The sequence below is a fragment of the Mixophyes fleayi genome, chromosome 2, assembly GCF_038048845.1.
Source record: "Mixophyes fleayi isolate aMixFle1 chromosome 2, aMixFle1.hap1, whole genome shotgun sequence".
Lineage (NCBI taxonomy): Eukaryota > Metazoa > Chordata > Amphibia > Anura > Limnodynastidae > Mixophyes > Mixophyes fleayi.
The window spans coordinates 272,212,571-272,229,725 of NC_134403.1; the positions used below are offsets into that span (position 1 = coordinate 272,212,571).

The 17,155-nt window shown below is 39.9% G+C and overlaps 1 long non-coding RNA gene across 1 annotated transcript in view; it reads left to right on the top strand.

Moving 5' to 3' along the window:
• The first annotated feature begins 2,545 nt into the window (after positions 1–2,545).
• Positions 2,546–17,155, top strand: part of LOC142140391 (uncharacterized) — a 70,777-nt gene continuing 56,167 nt past the window's right edge. Inside the window, exon 1 of the long non-coding RNA XR_012688445.1 lies at positions 2,546–2,621. This is a non-coding gene — a long non-coding RNA (uncharacterized LOC142140391). The remainder of the gene's footprint in view (positions 2,622–17,155) is intronic.

The window sequence follows — 17,155 nt, forward strand, 5'->3', positions numbered from 1 at the left end:
TAGAGAACAACTATGAAATATAATGAATAATTTAACAACTGCTGTAATATCTGACTTATAAATTATTTATATCTTACAGTTAATGGGGTAACGTATTCCCAAAATTTTGAAATAGAAATACAAAAAGATTCATAAAGGAGCATAGATTATATTCTCTTTCTGTCATTATTGTTTTCATACTAAACTATTTGTTTTACCAAACTTTATCTATTAGAGATAAATCCCTGGACTGCTGAAATGCCAACATGATTATTTAGGATGCACAAATAGCAATAGGCATTTGAAACTCCTAGCATAGAAATAATTTATAAACTGGAATTGAAGATATGCAGCTGAAGAATGTAGTGTGCAGTAAATAAAAATTGTTTGTGTTTTCTTCACCAGACTGCTGAGGTAAACTTGTATGATGGACATAAATTTGTATCCTTTTGCATTATTGAAGCTTTATAGGTATACGTACTTCAACAATATGCTTAATGATATTGAGGAGATTAATTATCTGCTGTATTTTATAGAAAGCTATAAATGGCTTTGAAAAATGACTTTGTAGAATAAGTAGTGAAAATGTACCAGTACAGAAGTAATGGAGTGTTTATATATGAGGAAACTTTAATTTAATGTTAAATTATATGGATATGGTTTTTTTAAGGCACATTATGTAATCCATGGCTGAAACCATAATAAGAATTGTATTATTTGTATAGCGTCTTTTTTCTTCCCAGTATGACTCAAAACACTTTACATATTTGCATAAGGTGGGGCGGCCATCTTGGGAGTGCTCAGTTGCTGTCCTATTGGAACTTACAGTCTAATTTCCTTACCATGCACAAACTAGGGTCCATTTTTGTCAGAGGCCAATTTACCTACGAGTATTTTTTGGATTCACAATCTGCAGAATGTTTCCTAGTAAGATACAGGTTTAACTATCATTTCCAGATTGCTCAGCTTAGAGGAAAGACTGATCTTAACTATCTGCTATACAGAGCATAGAGACTGACAGCCTTCTCCAGGGAGCAAGAAATTTCCGAAAAGAGACACTTATATTGTACCCACAAATGTAGACCATAAGAATGAGCCATTTCTCACCAGTCTGCAGCGCAGTGGTTGCCCCGTGAAATTGGCAAAGGGGGCAAATTTTGCTTACTAAAAACCACTGACACATTCAAATAGATGAACAACAATTAGCATAGCACAGGAACACCATGAAGAAATTAGGTCATCAGGCTACAAATAAACTCTTGTTTCCTGCAGTAATCAGTTATATGTTATCAGCCACAGTATTAAAACCAACTGCCAAATATTATGTAGTTCCCCTTCTTGCTGCCAAAACAGCTCTGACTGATCGTGGCATAGACACTACAAGACCTCTGAAGGTGTCCTGTGGTATCTGGCCCCAAGACATTAGCAGCAGATACTTTAAGTCCTGTAAGTGGTGAGGTGGGGCTTCCATGGCTCTGAATTGTTTTTCCAGCACATACCACAGATTTTCAATCGGATTGAGATCTGGGGAATTTGAAGGCCAAGTCAACCCCTTGAACTCCTTGTCATGTTCCTCAAACCATTCCTGAACAATTTTTGCAGTGTGGCAGAGCGCATTATCCCGCTGAAAGAGGTCACTGCTATCAGTGGCAAAATCATTATTTTGCAATAGTAAGACAATAGTTAGAAAATTGTCTGATTATTCGCTATGATTTTGTTCAGATTTTCCACCTAAATACAATGTTAGTAAAGTGAGCCCTATAGACCAAAAGTGGTGATATTTTAGAAGGAACACATTGGTATGCTGCAACTTCTTACATTCATTTCCCCAACTTAATTAACATGGTCAGTGAATAGGTTTTGTCGGTTGTATCCTGTAACGGAGCCAGGAGCTAATATCATCATTTAGCTATATCCCCTTCACATTCTGCTAAAGGTGTTTATCTGTTTTATTTTATTTAGCCTCACTTACTGAATTAACTCATTTTAATTCACTGTGGGAAAGGGTAGTGGGGAAAACAGAAGTATTATAATGTATCCTGAGTGAAATGACTCGTGTTGTTCACACCTTTAGGGGGAATATGTGTAGATGGAGCAAGGTGCTGTCCATTGTACAGTTTTGTGAGGGAACGGACAAACGAACATTACAGTCTGCAAAGGGCCCTTTAATGCCTTTAGAGCATTTGCTTAGCCTTTTGTCAATAATAACATCGTCTTCATCATTCACAAAAGTTAACTCTCAGTATTTAGTATGCTATGCTGTAAGGAGGCTTTGAGAATAGATTTTCAATGTGCTGTTAAAACCTAGGTTTTGCCCTAGCGCCCCCTGGTGGAGCAACAAGTCTGGAAATAGCATAGCAAGCTTTCTAACTTATTGCCAGATCTGACAAATGCATCCTATTTTCTGGAACTCCATAAATTTGTCTCACAGGACCTAACATGTCATACCCTGGCAGTGGGTCAGGGGAGCGTCATCGCGTCACGGTGGGGGTGTGGTCATATCATGGTGGGGCGTGGGCATTCACCCAGAAGGCTGCCTAGTGCTTCCCTTCCAACGTTCCCAACCGTGGGACAAACATGTCCCCGGTCAGACCAGAGCCCTAAAATTAGGACTATTCCACTGAAATCGGGACTGTTGGGAGGTATTTATTTGTTTGTTTTACACTGTAAATAACCTTTGTTTTTCCCAGCTAGAGGAATATGAGGTAAGATATCTAAATGCACATAGATGCTTTGGCTTCAGGTTTGCATAAGGAGAAAGAGTGGGGTTTAGCATACTGTACGTCTTCTGCAAATATATTATAATAATAATAATAATAATAATAATAAAACAATAATAACAATACAAAGTTATATCTCTATCATAAGAACACCAAGGACCACAACAGATAAGATTAGTAATTTTTACTATATTTTTATGGTATCAAGCATGCTATAACGTTGAACCCACAGGATATTCTGTTAACTTAAATCGATGCTCACATATAAACCTCGTCTTGTGTCTTATGTATTTCATATCTCTGTAAGAGAATAAGTTTAAAGTTGAGTACTGCCACCTAGTGATATTTGTAAAACAATTGTTGAAATATTTGTTGGTTTGTTGTAGAGATGACCAAAAATGTCAAAACTGTGCAGTGGAATATTAGCCTCATTCCATATTTCTCTGCAGAGTTTTCTTATGTTTTCCCAAGCTGAAAGTGTTCTATATGGAATTCCTCTTATCATAATTGTTGCCCGCTGTAATTTCTCCATTATTGGTTCCGTTCCATATAATGATGTATCTTTTTTTCACTATCGTAAAACACACTATAAAAGACTCAAGGGTATGTTTACTAAACTGCAGGTTTGAAAAGTGAAGATGTTGCATATAGCAACCAATCAGATTCTAGTTATCATTTATTGAGTGCATTCTACAAAATTACAGCTATAATCTGATTGGTTGCTATAGGCAACATCTCCACTTCTTTAAACCTGCAGTTTAGTAAATATACCCCTTAGTCACTTGTGTTAAGTGTTGATGTGAGAAGGCAGTGGATTTAGTGTCATTTGGAGACAAAATCACAGAGAGACACAGGTCACTGTTTATTAAAAATAGAAAAGCCCTATCTATCAAAGGGTCACAGGCAGCAATAGAGGGAGACAACGCCAGAGAAAAGTTTTTGCCAGGTCTTTTCAGTGAAATCTTCCGTATGCAAAGCATCGGGAAGCTTATTTAACAAGGATCTTAGGATAATGACAGCAGAACTAAATCAATAGCAAAATACTTTCATATTTTCAATATTTTTTAAAAAAAATCTATTTTTTTTTCTAATTCTAAGTATTGACTGTCAGTTACACTGCACATTTGTGAACCGGATAGCTGGGCCACACATGTGCATATCCCCCCGAGACTCACCATGCAAAGTGGTAAGTTAAGCCATGCCCAGTATTTTATAGATAAATGATGATAATATGTGGTTTTCTATTGTTGCAATAAGCAGGGATAATAAAAAAACAGTCCAATTGCCACATCTTAATAAATAGGGCTGACCAGCGGAGTGAAAAGGAAATAGAAAAAGTATGAAATGGAGAGAAAACAAAATATTCACATTTAATTATAGTGCTACTATTACTATCATTAATTGCTAAAAATATTTTATACTTCTATCAATATAACTATTTCTCTGAGAACTCTACATATTTAAATGGTGATCTACTTCTTTGCCTGCTTTTCTCAGATAATGTAGATTAATACCCTGTCAGAACCATGAGATACTCAGTTTTCCCCCTGGTTGCATTGAGTTAGTTTAGTTAGTTCAAGTATCTAATAGTTACTCAATCACAGGTAATGCTTTCAACAGTGTATATACTTTCTCAGCTGAGTGCTCAAAATTGTAATTTTGACGTCTCTCTGTATAAATTTTTGTACAGTTATCAGCATAATTCACAACATGATCCTTTAGGCATTCAATGAATTACTGAGTCTCCTTGGTACACAATCCTGTTTTCCAGGGACTCCTGGCACTGGATAGTAGACTGTAGCCAGGGCCGGTGCTAGCATTTTTAGCGCCCCCCTGCAAAAAAAAAATTGCGCCCTCCTCTTTTATAAATTATTTGTTCATTCAATAAACCTGTTTCTTTCAATACAAATCATATAATAAACTTTAATAGAGTAATACAAATAAATTCATTAAACAGCAGACATTTTTTGCAATATGAATAATATAACTGAAGAATGTATATTTTTTTGCAATAAAAGTTTACATTTTTGGCAAATTAATTTGGTGAGACGTATAGAAGAGAAAAAATACCCCCTTCTTCATCGCAATGTGCCCTCCTTCATCACACTTTTGACCCTACATGACACTGTATCCTCCTTCATCAAACTGTTACCCCTTCATCATTAACTTGCCCCCTTCATTCCAGAGTGCCCTCTTCCATCATACTATGCCCTTTCATCATCACACTGTGCCCCTTCATTACATTCTACCCCTTGACATTACACTGTGCCCTCCTTCATAATCACACTATGCTTTCCTTCATAATCACAATGTACCCTTCCTAATAATCACATTGTGCCCTCCTTCATCATTACACTGTGCCCATCTTTGTCATTACACTGTGCCCACCTTCATCATTACACTGTGCCCTCCTTCATAATCACACTGTTTCCCCTTTATTACACTGTCTCCTCTTTTGTTTACTTACCTTTCCATGACCTTCTCTTCTTCTGTCTTCTTTTCTTCCTCATCTGTCTTCTTTTCTTTGGTGCTCCTCTCTCTGCGGCTAGTCACTGACAGTGTTGAGACGTGATGACGTCACGCCTGACAGTTGGTGAGAAGGGCTGCCACCGCCAGTGTTTTTTTTTTTTTTCTGGGCCGGTGGACAAGCAGGAAATGCAGGATGGGGAAGTGCCTCTCCAGCATGGCGCCCCAAACATTCCTAACCCGTTCCTCCAGCCCTGTGTACTTGGCCTATGTTTACCGCACCCACCAATCCCGTCTCTTCAGTTGCAATAAGGCAATTTGATGCTACACAAACTAGTGTATGTCCAATTCAGCATTAGCCCCTTAGTTGGTTACTGATGCTACTTTCACACTGCCGCCCTGGCAATATGAACCCGGGTTATTGCCGGGTGACAGTGCAGGGCACCCTGGAAAATCCTGGGTAGACCATGTTCACACTGAACACGGTTCATTCCGGGTCTCCCTGGCAACATCAATAGAGGAGCTTTGATTGGCTCCTCTTGTGATGTTTTTTACTTTAAATTTTTTTCTTTACAATAGCTTTCGTTGAGACCCGGGTTGAAAAACCCGTCTCTCACCATTCAGACTGGAGGCTACCCAGGTGGGACCGGGAATAACCCTCCAAAATTCCCGGGTCTAATCATCCGACCCGGGTAGATGCTAAATTATATCTCTGACTAATATTTATAATGCTATTGAGTAGTAATTTTTCCATGTACAGATTTTCTCCAGAAAAATACATTGAAATCAATACACATTTTACGTTTGTGTCCCAAAAGATTTCAACATGGAATTAGTCATTAAATAGTATCCTCTATATACAATTTTAAGTTGCATCTATATTACTGGATAACAGTTAAACACTGCACCTGACCAGATATACTAGTTAGCAGCCCTAAAACACTATAGTGCAGACTAAATCACAAACCTAATCCAATGCACTTCTAAACAGTAATTCTAAATTTGATACCCAGTTACAAAGCAATGACATTATTTCTTATCATAAAAATATTAGTTCATTATTTACCAGGTTTTTGAGCTTGTTCAGATTTTTCTCAAAGCACATTCCAAAAGGAACATAAAGCAAACAAATCATGCTAAACATAGTGCAGGCATTAAAAACATCAGCAGACATAAAATATCAACACCTTAATTACTGCATGTCAATCTAAAGAGTGTTGTATTGCATTTTTCCTTTCCACTTTATTATGCACACATCATTCTAAATATTCTTTTGTAATTGGCATATATTCATAAATGCTAAATGATTTGTTTCTGATTTAACAAAGTGCATAAAAAAAATAAGTGAAATTTTTTCACTGTTATGCCTCTATTGGCCTTATTTGTCATTATAAGATCTCACTAGTACTACTGCTGCCTTCCCAACATTTTAATGACTTAAAAGGGGTTGCTAACAAAACATTTATTTTACAATTCCAAGGTGTCTAAATGTTTGTTTAAAAATAAGGCTTTCCCCACATCTTGTGCAACTATATTTTTGATATTCTATGTCTGAAAGTCCTCAGTGGCATTTTTATTAGCGATGCTCAGGCTCGGTTCAACGAGAACCGAACACACCCGAACTTAGCAAATCCGAGCCGGCTTGGTACTTTCCCGCGCCCTCGGAATTGAAAACGAGGCAAATCGTCATCGTTACATCATCGGATATCGGATCTCGTGAGCTTTGGATTCTATAACTACCGCCCTCCACAGTGATCCAGCGCCATTTTACAGAATGACACAGAAGGGGTAGCACAGTTCTTGGCAGTCTCTTGTGCAGTTGGGCAGCGTCATAGGTAGAAAAGAAAGAGGAGGGGTAGCAATGTTCTTCAAAGTCTCCAGTGACATTCAGGAGAGCTCCATTGCTCCATTACTAATTGTCATTGCTGAAATAGAAATAATAGGACTGGCAGTCTTGGTCTTCTTAATTTATAGTCACATTGTACTTTGTTATCAAAATGGATTCACAGCAGTACACAGAAGAGCAGGTGCACCAAGCAGCTGCTGGCACCAGTCATGATGATAGTAATCCCTCTACGTCATGTGCTAAACCCTATGTTAAAGTACATAGTGTTTTTAAGTCAGGGAAGCAAAAATGTAAAAAAACACCTATTACCTTGGTCAAGAAAAAATTACCGGCAATCCAGGCAAAGTTATCTGCAGAAAAAAATAAATTTACCAACATGCCATTCTACACATGCAGTGGAAAGGATAGAATGAGGCCTTCGCCTTTCTCTATGAGTGCTAGTTATGCAACTGTCACTGAGACATCTTCTCTTATAATATACTGTGCCCTACTTCATCACACCTTCCCCTTTATTATACTGTCCTCTTCATTGTTTACTTACCTTTCTATGACCTTCTCCTCCTCTCTCTTTTCTTCGGTGCTGTTCCTTGTGTGGATCCTCACTTACAGTGTTGGAACATGATGATATCACTCCTGATACTGTCAGTGAGCATGCAGCAGAGAGGATGGTGCCGCAGCCAGTAATTTATTTTTTGTTGTTGTTTCTGGGCCGGTGAACAAGCAGAGAAGGCAGGCGGGGGAAGAGACTCACCAGCATGGCGCTCCCCCGCCTTACTTACCCCGCTTACCGCATTCTGCTGGCCCTGACTGTAACTGGCCTGTGGTTCTTCTTTTCTGATGTGCATTCCCTCCTTTTTTTCATATTGCTGGTCCTGCCAGAAGAGTTCATGATGGTGACTCTGCAGGAATGTTTCTGCCACTTGCTCCCGGAATATCTTGCAATTCAAGGCTGCTGGTAGTTTTTCTAGTTGATAATCACTGACAAGCTCCTCATATCTCCTGAGTTGGCTGAGCTGTCTAGGGCTGTGCTTGTCTGTTTAGCAGCTGGCGATACTCAATAAACAGTGGGGCTTACATACACTTTTTATTCACTTTTACATTCCTTTAAATTTTTGCTATCACCATTTCCTCATTGTGACTGCCCCATGACCTTTTGTTCTAACTAATCTCAACACTCTGCCACCACATTGCTCTTCTGCCTCTGTCATGCCATCTGGCATGAAGTGGAAGTTCTTTGTCAACCTAAACCCTTTTACTAGTTTGACAATTGTCATGTTTTTATCATTTAAAAACATTGTTAAACTAAGTTCGATATAAAAACATATATATATATATATATTGAGGCAAGGGCACACTTCTGGCGAAACACATGCTAGCATTTTACTTTGTTTTAATGTCAGGATGGTAAAGTAATGGACAACATAATGATTCCATATGGTTTCTTGAGACCCTAAACACTAAATAAACAGAGACCAGCTCTCTAAAGACTGGATAACTTTTTCAGCATTGGTCACACTGAACAATGAAACAAACAGGTTTTTATAAGTGCCACTCCTCCCACAGCCCTAGCTTTATGGGTACGTGACACTCCCACCTTCCCTTTGAAAGGAATGTCTCATCTCTTCTTGTGTTGGATTACTCTTACTGCTGACAGGCCCTGTAGCTGTGGGAGAAAGCACTGTCAAACCATGTAAGTTAAATCAGACTCTATACCATTATTTTGTCACACATACATCCTCCAACTGTTCATCTTTAAACTAGGTGCACTGCTGCACAAACGTGTCACTCTGCTTGCATCCTTTCTCTGCAGATTGCCAGCTAAATGCCTGCCTTTTATTCGGCTGACAGGTCTCGCAATAGACTTGCAGAATTTGCGATAGAGGTCTTCGCCTATAGCAGCCGTCTTGATGCGATAATAGGTATTCGGATGCCCCAGGTCTTAACTGTATTGTAGTCTAAGTTTATTAATAACACTGCACCGGAAAGGCCGGAGGAGGGAATCAAGATAATAACGGGTGGTCAGACATAAGCGGAGGTCAGGAGCCCGAAGCAAGCAGAGTAGTAGGGGACAGGCCAAATGGCCAGGGCTGGCAGCGAACAGGGAAGTCCGAATAACAAGCCAAAAAGTCAGGGTCACCAAAATGTAAGCAGAATCCAGAAACAGACTAGGGGTCAAAATGGAAGGTCCAATAACAGAGAGACAGAATATCCACAGGAACACAGGGAACAGGACAGGAGCAGGTCAGCAAATAACAAAATCTACGCTATAACCGGCAGGGAGGCTAAGCCCTTGCTGCCTTAAATACTCAAAAGGACCAATCGGGATGGAGGGGAGCGGTGAAACTAAAAGAGTCCCATGAGTATTTTAATAAAGTCATTAATTAGCCCACAGGTGTTAAACTTAGAGCGCACGTGCCCGACTGCCCAGCATTGATGGAACGCGGCAGTGACTAGAACAGCGTCCCAGCTGTTTCCCTGGCAACGGCCGAGACACAGGACCCGGAAGTGACGTCCCGGCTGTTGTCATGACACCCGGGATGCAGGTAGGAGTTAGCGGCGGGGAGTCGACACTAGTAACACCAAATGTGGAGGGTTTATGTATTTGTGGTCTATTGCATGTTTTTTTCTTTAATGCATCCAAAAAAATATCTACAACTCTTGTGATACATGCAACTCAGTACACCATGGAAACTGTGTATTTATAGAAAACCATGCTTAAAACATATCATATGCTTTAAGCTTATCACGCAGTAGAGAGACGCCAATCATCAACAACTTGATGATAATGACTGGCGTGTTAATGTTTTTATCCAACCAATCAATAAATCATTTTTTAAAAAAGTGCGTGCACTTCTCCTAAAAGTGCTATAGGCACAAACGCTCATAGCCTAGGCTTATAGGCAAGGGTGGTCATTTGAATTTGGGGTCTTGCACTACTTGCTAGCAAAATATATTAAACAGTATCTTAATAAGCATACATTTAAGAGCCATCTCATCAGAGAGCTGGCTGAGCACGCACTTTTGCATACATGCCTACCTCCACTACATTATTTGTTGACGTCAGTGGTTTTGGGGTTTTCAAAGCCACTGACATCAGTTAGCTGATACTGTGATGGAAGCAGGCATCAATAAATTTAATATTTGTAATTCACAGTTAGTTTGCCGTTCATTATGAGTGGTAAAGTTTGGTAATATTACTATCTCTTGTAGTGTGAACAGGAAGATGTTAGAGCTTGAAATGCTCAAAAAACGTAATTAAGGAAATGGTAAACACTGGAAAGTATATCAGGAATTAACATAATTTTATTGAGGACAACTCACTTGCCAACATAAGTGATTGTGACAAGATATGTGTGTCAGGACCTTGAAAATAGGCATTTAGCTTGCTGGGCACCCCTTATTATCCAAATTGTGTTTAATATTGCCTGGATTGTAGTATACTAACTATGTATTTATGTATGTATGTATGTATGTATGTATGTATGTATGTATGTATGTATTTATTTTACATCATTGTATATTTTTAAACCCAACTATACCACCAACGGAATTAAAACTTGTTAAATCTAACAGGCAAGGCACCAAAAACCCACAATTAAGTAAGGCATCACCCGCCAACTATAAAACCAATGCTTTTAAGATCTTAAACCTATAGGACTACACTATATCACCAACAATCACACCAACCAATGAAATCCAAGCTATTTTTGTGCCAAATTGGGCCGGAAAATATAAATAGGTGGCATCTCAAGATGGCTGACCACTGTGCATATAGAACCCTCTGAGGATGCCACTACAAGTGGTGAAACGTGTTGGTAAAAAACCTAATTATACTACGGAAAACAGTTTGCCATTATCCTTACACCCCGTTATTGGTTATTTCTCTTATTTTTATACTTGTATATCTTTCACGTTTATCTTGTATTTATTTATTTATTTATTTTATTTCTATACTCATCGTTTAATTGTATTATTGTACTCTGCTCAGACTGACCTTAATCTTTGCATACTTATATCTCTTTTCTCTCTATACCCTCCACCCCCTATATCCTCACATTACCTGTATCATTTAGGAACTTCATTTGGTTTATACCACTCTATATAGACTCACATCCTCTCCCTATCCCCACACCCTGCTCCCCCAATCCTTCACCCTCTACTATATCACTCTCCTAGTTACCCATTTCCATTTTCCCATTTTCCTCTCCTCTGACCCTTAACAATCTTTTCCTGCACCACCATCTGTCTCCTTCATCTTACCACATGTACTATCCCTGTACTGTGCCACCCTGCACCTGGCCGTTCGGTACGCACCAGCCCTTTTCCTGTTTCAACTCTATGCCTGGGCCTAACCCACTTACACATAATTATACCTAAATTCACTACTGTGCACATAGTCTGCAATTCACTAGATTTATTTGAGATTGTTCTCCCACCCCCTATTTTCTTATCCCCATTCGCATACAAACATTTCACTAATCTTACTGTCCCTACCCACCTACCCGCCTATTAATTCCATTCCACCCTCAGGCACTCTCGCACCCAACTTTCTACTAATTCCATTACACCCCAACACTTTTGGTTGGGATTATCTACCTCTGACAAGCACCTTGTCTCCTCTCTAGTAACCACCTCTCACTCGCGCCTACAAGACTTCTCCCATGCGGCACTTATGGGATTCCCTACCACACCCAATTAGGCTTTTCCACAGCCTTCAAATCTTTAGACATTCTCTGAAAACCCATCTCTTTTTAAAGCTTACCTTATCCCTGTTGACACTACTCACACTAATACACCCTCCCAGCTGTCCCAATTTCCACTCTAAGCCATACTTGCTCCTCTTGTTTCAGCTGTGTCCTCTTAGACTTAGAATGTAAGCTCTCTAATGAGCATGGTCCTCTATATCCTTTGTTTTCATGTCTGTATTTATTTTGTCTGCCTTGTATGTCCTTGATTTATGTATGCCCCTGTTTTATGTTTACGTCTGTTGATGAATATGGATCTAGGTCTGCTCTGCTTTAACAGATAACACACTGCAGGATACGTTCAATACATATATGGAATATCAAGCCACAAAAGAACGCATAGAAATATAAAATACCTTTTCAATAAATGTCACCTGTTAATAATATTGTCATTAATGGAAAAACATAAAAAAAAAACCATAAAGCAAAATACATTTATTAGGATGTTCTTAATGCCTACTGCACATAACAAAGATTTTTACAGTTGCTCCTGATGACAAACACATGTTCTAGCATGTGTACACAGCCGTCATCACTTCTAATCAGCACTTACACCAGGCCTGTAGCTGGTGCTAGTGTTATGACTTAAAATCACGTACCTTGAGATGCCCAAAGCTTGAAACTGATGCTGCTGTATGCACTTGAGCTTGGCACGCCATTACTGTACACTGACTATGTGCATATGCCTTGTCCCATCTCAGTTCCCTCCCTGAAATCATAGGCTGCAGTAAGGGTCCTTTGCACTCAAAGATAAATATTTCTGCTTTCTCTGGCATATGGTCCAGTGCAGGGAGGGTGTGTAGAGTAATTTTGTGCACAATATGCAACATATCGCCATTTACGCTCCTTAATGAATCAGGCCCAAAAGGTTCTTGACATGTTTGAATGTGCTCACCAAATTTGAACATGGCCTTCATCATGGACTATAAATGTCAAATTTCTTAACTACTGTGACTGAATCGTGGTGCTACATTTGACTTAGAAGAAGGCCCCAATCCACTTGACAAATGCCCAGATTTTTGGTTCGCTTGATTTCTCTTTGGAGACCCAGAACAAAAAAAGATCAGTTCACCTCTGTCAAGTGTTTTCTTAAATACCTAAATCTGAAATATGCTATGCTAAAATATGCTCTGCCTTCAAAGCTGTGTATGTGGTAGCAGATGAACAAGCACATTATTTTGTTGCCCCTGAGGTACTGCAGCACCAGTCTACACAGTCCATTGACATTGATTTGTTTCATACATTTGTTCCATTGGTTTATGACGAATGCATACATCACATTTCTCATATGGGTTGTAAAAGGAATGAATGACAAAGTCAAAAGGACTCTGGTCCTTCAAAACCTTACACGGAGCTGACATTTCTTAACAACAGAAAAAACACCTAGAGGGTAATAAAACTTTTCTCCCTATATATACTATTCATTACAATCTAGGTGGATGTCCATCCTTATTAAAAAAAATCAGTACACTTTACCCTCCATAACTTAAAAATTGAGCACTTGTATATATATATGTTTTTATCCAATGCAAACTAAATTCCTTTCTTAATTATGGGCTCCTGCACCCACTCTACCCCAAAATAAAAGCTTGGTCCTTTAATAAGGCATTAACTTTATTACTATATACCGAAATATACAGATTCCATTGTTGAAAGATTTTATCTTTCCCTGGGTTCACATATTGTCAGTGCCAGCAGTCTTATACATCACTGACCTTCCTCCAAAACTCATCAGCCCATTGATTGCTTCCCAAATAGAAACCTTAACAGAACCCAGCTGGAATTACCCTCTCTCAGGTGTTACCATCATCATCATCATCATCATTTATTTATATAGTGCCAACATATTCCGTAGCGCTTTACAATTGGGGACAAACATAATAAACTAATAAACAAACTGGGTAAAACAGACAAAGAGGTGAGAAGGCCCTGCTCGCAAGCTTACAATCTGTTGGACAATGGGAGTTTGACACATGAGGTTAAGTCTACATTTGCAGTCCACCCAGCCAGACTGCAAAGGTAAAAGTGACTCATAAGCTAAATGATCCTGTCACACAACAATGGTGATCAAGGGGAAGTTGTATAACAGGTGGTAATAGGGTAATGTACTGAGGTTAAGAGGGTGGTTGAGGAATATTGTAAGCTTGTCTGAAGAGGTGGGTTTTCAGAGAACGCTTGAAAGCTTGAAGAATAGAGGAGAGTCTTATTGTGCGAGGGAGAGAATTCCATAGAGTAGGTGCAGCCTGGAAAAAGTCCTGTAATCGGGAATGGGAGGATGTAATGAGTGTGGATGAGAGACGCAGATCTTGTGCAGAACGTAGTTGTCGAGTTGTGAGATATTTTGAGACAAGAGAGGAGATGTATGTTGGTGCAGCTTTGTTGATGGCCTTGTAGGCTAGTAAGAGTATTTTATATTGGATTCAGTAGAAAACAGGAAACCAGTGTAGAGACATACAGAGTGATTCAACAGAGGAATAACGTTTTGCAAGGAAAATCAATCTTGCCGCAGCGTGCAAAATAGATTGTAGGGGTTTCAGTCTGTTTTTGGGAAGGCCAGTAAGGAGGGAATTGCAATAGTCAATGCGGGAGATGATAAGTGCATGAATTAAGGATTTTGCAGTGTCTTGTGTGAGATATGTGCGAATTCTGGAAATGTTTTTTAGATGTATGTAACATGATTTAGATATAGAGTCAATGTGGGGAACAAAGGATAGGTGTGAGTCAGGGATTACACCTAGGCAGCGAGCTTGTGGGGTGGGATTTATGGTCATGTTATCAACAGAGATAGAAATGTCAGGTATGCTCTTGTTGGTGGGTGGGGATATTATTAACTCTGTTTTAGAAAGATTAAGTTTGAGTTGGCGAGAGGACATCCAAGATGAAATAGCAGAAAGACAGTCAGTTACACGGGACAACACAGATGTCGAGAGATCAGGAGAGGATAAATAAATTTGGGTATCATCCGCATAGAGATGATACTGAAATCCAAAGGAATTTATTAGATTTCCAAGAGAAGCGGTATAGATAGAGAACAGCAGAGGACCTAGCACTGAGACTTACGGTACTCCAACTGATAAAGGAAGCGGAGCAGAGGTGGCCCCAGAGAAGTTAACAGTGACAGAGCGATTAGAAAGGTAGGATGAGAACCAGGATAGAACAGTGTCTTGAAGCCCTAGGGATTGCAGCGTTTGTATGAGAAGAGAGTGGTCAATGGTGTCAAATGCAGCCGAGAGTTCCAGGAGAATTAGGAGAGAGTAATGGCATTTAGTTTTAGCAGTGATCAGATCATTGACAACCTTAGTCACAGCAGTCTCTGTGGAGTGTTGAGAACGAAAGCCAGACTGAAGAGGATCCAACAGGTTGTTTGCGGAAAGGAAGCATGTGAGGTGAGTGTAGGCAAGTCTCTCTAGAAGCTTGGAGGGGCACGGCAGCGGAGAGATTGGACGGTAATTTGAGAGAGTTTGGGTCGGAATCTTGTTTTTTGAGAATAGGAGTAATCACTGCATGCTTGTATAGTGACGGAAAGATGCCAGTAGAGAGCAAGAGATTACAGATTTTAGTTAGAGGTGAGATGAGCACAGGAGACAGGGATCGACCAATTTGCGAGGGAATAGGATCAAGAGGACAGGAGGTAGAGTAGGAGGATAAGAAGAGAGTAGAAATGTCCTCTTTATTTGTGGGGTCAAATGAAGAGAGGGTGTCAGAGGTTGGTGGGAAGGAATTGAACCAATTGCTTGTCGAGGAAGAGGATACCATTTCTAGTCTGATCTAATCAATCTTGTCCTTGAAATAGGAAGCAAGATCCTGGGCACTGTTAGTGGACGGAGGGTTTGGGGTGGGAGGATTGAGAAGAGCTTTAAATGTCTTAAAAAAGGCCTTTGGGGTTGGAAGCCTGAGCATAGATAAGAGATTGGAAGTATGTTTGTTTTGCAGTGTCCAGAGCATTTCGATAGGAGCGGTAGATAGAAGTATATGTGAAGAAGTCTTTAGAGGTGCGAGTTTTACGCCAGTGACGTTCTGCTTTACGGGAAAGTTTTTGAAGATTTCGCGTTGCTGTAGTGTGCCACGGCTGACATCGAAGTCGACGTGTAGTGTGTAGTGTCGCTGGAGCCACTTGATCAATGGCTGTTGCTAAGGTTTGGTGAAAGTGAGGTACTGCCATCTCAGGGGAGGAGAATGTAGAGATAGGGGAGAGAAGGTGTTGGAGAGAAGTGGAAAATTGTTGAATATTAATAGAATTAAGATTTCTGCGGGTATGAGGAGGCTTGGTAGAGTTAGACAGTAGAGAGGTTAGAGCAGTGGGGGTGAGCGTGTAGCTGATACGGTGATGATCTGAGAGGGGGAAGGGTGTGTTAGGAAAGTTAGAAAGTAATCATAGTCTAGAGAAAACAAGATCAAGGCAATGGTCATCCTGATGAGTAGTTGATTCAATCCATTGCAAGAGGCAAAGTGAGGAGGTTAGAGAGAGTAATTTGGAAGCAGCCTTGGAAGGTGGGTTATCAATGGGGATGTTGAAATCCCCCAGGATTAGGGTGGGGATGTCTGAAGATAAGAAGCGAGGGAGCCATGCAGAGAAATCCTCAATAAATTGTTGGTGTGCTCCAGGGGGACGATAGATCACCGCAGCACGTAGAGAGAATGGATTAAAAATGCGAATAGCATGTACTTCAAAAGATGTGAACGTGAGTGATGGGACACTTGGTAGAACTGTGAATGTGCACTGTGAGGAGAGAAGTAGTCCAACCTTACCTCCTTGTCTGCCTTCAGGTCTGGGTGAGATGGAGGCCACCATGTGAAAGTGCTGCAGGTGAGGCAGTGTCTGATTGCATGAGCCACTTACCTCCAGTACTGATGACACATGAGGGGAATCACAGCAGCACACCAATACCTACATTTCCATCTGCTGTGTTTTTTCTCATACCAGTATTCTGTTGTTTTTACAGAGGGAACAAACTAGACAGGCTGGCGACCTGGGTCACCACTAACCGAAGTGCACATCAAATTGTGGGGATCCATGGTGGGGGTCTAAGACTCTGTGCCACTGTATTTAGTTGCGCCAATCTCGTCTACTTTATGTCTGTTCTACAGGTTTACTGCAATATACTCTGTTGTAGCCATTTGTTTACTACCTTCACAGTGCTACCACCTCTGTGTACCTTATTGCATACTACATGCTATTCAAACAGTTCCACGACCTCTGTGTACCTTATTGCATGCTACGCGCTGTTCAAACAGTGCTTTTCACAACATTTTACAAATGTGTTCTTTTTTTTTAAATACAGAAGAACTGCTTTCCATTACATTGGACTACCCCGTTTAGAAATCTGAAAGTTTCCTTTTTCTCCTATATAACACTGGTTGCTTGCATCAAATAATGAACACAAATTTTTTAGAATTTT